This window comes from Montipora foliosa, chromosome 12 (assembly GCF_036669935.1).
Source record: "Montipora foliosa isolate CH-2021 chromosome 12, ASM3666993v2, whole genome shotgun sequence".
NCBI lineage: Eukaryota > Metazoa > Cnidaria > Anthozoa > Scleractinia > Acroporidae > Montipora > Montipora foliosa.
This window is the reverse complement of record NC_090880.1, coordinates 13,504,964-13,509,963: the sequence shown is the minus strand read 5'-3', so window position 1 is coordinate 13,509,963 and position 5,000 is coordinate 13,504,964. Positions and strand designations below refer to the sequence as shown.

General features: G+C 39.0%; 1 pseudogene; it reads right to left on the bottom strand.

Moving 5' to 3' along the window:
* Window positions 1-1,833, bottom strand: part of LOC137980802 (uncharacterized) — a 3,933-nt pseudogene extending 2,100 nt beyond the window's left edge.
* Between the last annotated feature and the right edge of the window lie 3,167 nt (window positions 1,834-5,000).

Here is a 5,000-nt window from a genome sequence, read left to right as displayed (position 1 = left end):
GTGAATGATTTCAGAGAAACATAAAATTGGTTCAACAATTCACCAACGTCAAAAAATTATGACAAATGTCTATTATTTGCCGCAGACAGTAAAACTAGTGTCGTCACAGCGCATGACGACACTATATTAAGAACGGCTGCGTAGGAGACTACTGTAAAACTAAGTAAATGTAAGAAACAAATCTTGATTCATTATCTGGCTTATTTAAGGTTTACATTCCATTCCAAAAACAAAGAAAACGAATCAGAAATCTACCTAGATAATACATGAAAAAATACACACAGTTGCTAAACAAATTAATCTTGCCTAGTTTGTTTGTCGCTACTTTTTCTGAAGTTTTGGCAGCGTTTGTGTAGTCTGTTTGAATAAATTTGTTTGTACTATTTATTAACTGTTGAACTAGTGCAATGCAGTGTTTATTTTAACGCATTTCGGTGTTAGTCAGAGGAATCTTGAGCGTTAGAGTCTCTGTTAGTTGCGTTGGTTATCTTGCCGGCTTGCGCGTGCCGCCTCTGCTGTTACAATGTACTTACCTCAGCGTCGAAAATTCGCTGCACTCTTCAAAACTTCGAAACTTCGAAATTTCGAAAGTGTCAAGACAATAGCGCTTTCGAACCCTAACCATCAACAAGTTGAAGGATTAAGCTAATTCTCGCTGATTCCCCTCTTTTTCTTTTCCTATTCTTGGCTTTGCGGGCATTCTCTTTCTTCCTTCTGCTCGTATGGCTGGCCTTTTTTCTTGATGTAATTTGGGCAAAGGACTTGTACGTTGTACTGAGGTATACACCTAGTTTAGATTTGGCATTTGTTATAGTGCCAAGGAAAAAAAGCTCTTCTTCTATGCATGGTAACTCTTTGACTCCACGCTCACAGTTTGCTATTTCAGAAGGCTTGACACGTGACAGGGGACTCAAATATTTCCCGAAGCAGGCATTGTTGTCATCTGACAAAATGTAAGTGAGCTTCCTTTCAACTGTCTTTGTCTTTATCTTCATTTCCCATCGCTTGCTCTGCTCCTTGAATAAATATGTCTCAAATGCTGACTCACTCATAAGAGGTCTTGCTGCCTCAAACATATCTGGCAAAATCTGATTGAAGTACCTAGTGCGAGGGTGTTGTGGGTTTTCATACCAAAACTTTGATTTTTGATATGGTATTTGGTCTTTGCTGGCTGTCTTTGAAGAACATGGCAGGACTATAAGAACAGAAGGTAAACTGCGTAAGATTAAGAAATAAGTATTTCTATGCATTGTAATATAATTTCAAACACTATACAGCTTTATATAAAAAAAATGAGTTCTAGAACGTCTTATATCAAATTTGTAAGACAGCATTTTTTGCAAGGTACAGCAGCCCTATATTGACTACCATATTAATAGTAAATAGCAATTCTATTAAAAACAGAAAACATTAATATCTGTAATGAAAATATTCCAACAGTGTATCAAAAGCTTATTTTGATAGCAGTAATAGAATACCTGTTTGAATTAATGACTTTTTTCTTGTGTTATTATTATAAACCTTCTTCTGAATTTTTTCTTCTCTCCTCGTGGTCTTGAGTTCCTCGATTTTAAGTAAGATTTTCTTTATATGTCCCTTCTTTGAAATTCCTATTTCTTCCAAGTCATTTGCAGTCATTTCAACTAAAACATCTAGCCTGTCGTATCCTTCATCTAAAAATTGTTTTTAGAACTCTGATAACCCAGAATCCTCGAGCCATTCGTCACAGGAGACGAGTAATCCGCCATGTTTGAAGGTAGGATCGAAGAGGGCCTGGAAACTAAAATGCGGTATTTTGTTTATTGTACTGCTGGCCCATAAAAATAGAGTCATTAGGCAAGGAAAACATGGATGGCATGTATAAACATTAAAAATGAAACCAGCGATGCTTCAATCTGAAACAAGCCTAAAGAATTCGATTTCACTTCGTTCTGGTGACATAATAAGCGATTCAAATGCCTGTACTAAAGTGAGGAAACAAGAGCTTCGAAATGCCAGCAAAACGCATACCTCTCTGGATCAAACAAGCATAGATATGAGAACTTCGTTGCAGCAATGTGAACTCCAGGGCTTGGCCTTTTTGTTGAACTATCAATGAGAAGAAGCAAAGAGGCTTGGGCACAGGAAAAAGCAACAAAAATTAAAAGGTATACTTGAAATTCACAGTCATCTTCTACTAAAATCAGATTTTGGAAACGCAGACCACGTTGGATATATTGACTTTGACATTGCATACGAGTTGTATTGTGGTCACCAAGAACATTTCGTGGATAACAAAGACTTCAGGGACATCCTCCTCCATCCAGACTATGGATTGTGTATGCACATCGTTAACTTTCTTGAGTTGAATAAGTGGTAAATAATTGTAAGGACACAGACGCTCGACTTGCCAACTTTTATTGTTGAACTCAACACCATGATTACAAAAGGAAGGGATGCTTCCTCTCTGGCTAACATCACTCGTCTTGACTTAGATAAAAACAGTTTACAGTGTATATTGAACTCAATGGACTCTGAATGGGATAGGAAATGTGCTAAAGTAATATTTGCCGCAAATCAATCAAGGATGGAAATGGAAGAGCTAGGCTTTCATCCTGAAACTCTTATCGAAAGCGTACAGCAGGTAAAAACTATCATTGAGGAAACCGTAAGAACTAAGATTGCTGCACATGATTGCATTATGTTACCTTTGTGTACAAGAGAAGAAAATCTGAAAGCTCAAATACATGAGTGTACATTGATCATTGAAAGAAAAGTTGGGATTTGGCAAGATTATGGTATAAATGAAGTCAGCGATAAACTAAATATTGTAAAGGAGCAACTTGATGACAATGCAAGGTACATTTCATTTCTCGAAAACCCAGATAAAGCTGACAAGTATGTCAAGCAGAAAGTTTAACAGAGAATAAAACAGACGGCAGAAAATGTAGCAGAATTTTACAGGTTTCACAGGTTGGGTTCATCCGATGAAGAATTCATAGCTAAAGCCAAAAATAGACCAGTCAAGAAAAGAGATTTGCTGTCAATTGCCAATTATAGGCTACTCCAGAAAGGAAAGAAGATGATCAAATCTGCCACAACCCCGTGGAACAGATCTCGTCCAAGAAATAGCAGAAGCCGTCAGGCAAACTTACATATTGGTAACGGGCTATTCTGTACAAAGAAACCACCAAAAGCAGAAGATTGTGATAATGAGAACACGCACCACCAGCGAAGCCACTGCAAGAATGTCCAGCAATTCTTGTCCTCTGACGATTCTAACCGGAAGTTCAGTTTTATTAAATCGATGGATGACAAAGCCTACATCAGACCAGGGACATCTGGTATTTTCTAGTATTCGCTCTTTTTGTATATATAACTATTTCAATGAGGATATTTTGGCAACTGGCAATTTATAGCTGTAGCCTGCTTTCAAGAAGCAGTGCAGTCACACCTACATACTCAATAGGGTGACAAGTGGTGGTGAGTCTTTTAGTTTTTATAGTTTGGCTGTAAGTGGAAACTGCTTTTTCCTGGGGAGTTTTAAAATGTACTGAGACGGATTACCAATTCCCTTTTTCCATTTGCCAAAGAAGTCCACCTTTCCCCCGAGATACTTCTATAAAGATCATGCAGACTTCTTTAATAAACAGCAACACTCGCAGCATTGAATTAAAAGTAGCCACTTTTAATAAGAAAGCTTCTCCGGTTGTTTACTGGTCATTGCTTGCAATGTTCTCAACGGAGAGCCTGGAAAAGACTAGAAATATGAAGATACTGACAGAAGGTGCAAGGTAGTTGCCCAAGTATGACTGGCCAGAAAAAGCAGTCTATCAGACGCCCGCAGCACACAGAATAATGGAAAAAAAGGGTATCACTATGGACGATGGCTCAGAAAAGCTGATTACTGTCAATGACGTTCACTTTGTTGTTGTGCGCCCCAAAGCATATGTACCATTGTCAGGAACCATCTGGGCCAATGAAACTCACAGGCTAAGATGTTTATACCCAGATGTGCATGAAGTAAAACCAGAAGACCAGTTTGTCAAGTATTCTCCTGCAATTCGCCAATTTTGCGCCACAGTGATTGGAGATGTGCATTTACTGAACGACATGACTATGGAAGAAGATATCAAGAAGATGAAAGAGTCAGGGCCATGTCCTCATAAAGAGTATGAGCTAAAGCGTTTGCGTCACTTTCTGCACCGAGTTGACGTTTGCTATGATGCAATTGATGCAATGAAGGATGAGATAAGCGAAACAGATACGGCATTAGTCAACAACATTCAAAGTTCTTTGATGTCACTGATTAACCATTGTACTAACATTGTCGAACAACTTAAGGTGGAAAAGCGACCTGAAACTGACAGCTTTGAGGAACTTCAAGCACAAGCATGGGAAGTTTTAAAACCAGCTGAATTCGCCTAAACTACCGCCAGTAAAGCCATGTTGGGCTGAGTTTACCGATGCTGGTCCCGGGGTAGGAGTTAACAATGTTGAGGTCAAGATAAGAAGTGCAGAGCTCGATAGAATATATAACAGAGACTATCGCATTCGTGTACGCTGTTCACACGGCGATAGTGGACAAAATGAGGCTGAAAGAACTAACTCTGCAATTGGAGACGCTGTTGTAGATGGCACCACTATCGAATGGGAATGCTATAAACGTTTTCAAGGCATGACAAAGGAGGAGGTTTCTGGTTTGACCATCCAGGACTATGATGCACATGAAGCCCAGAGAATGGAAAGGAATGCTTGAAGAATCACGCACCAGCTGGCTGGAAGAATTAACGGGGCACCCGTATTGTCCGACTTCATTAGTGGTATAGCGTCGAAAAGTCCAGATGATATGTTCTTCTTTAATGATCATTATCTGTCGCAGTGTATAAAGAATCTTCGAAAAACTGTCCCTGGTGCAGCTTATTTTGATAAGATTTTGCACTTTTATTGATCTGCACGTACAGACTGGGGAGTTGTATGCAGAATTCCTGAAAGAGTGTTACAAGAAAACACATGGTTCC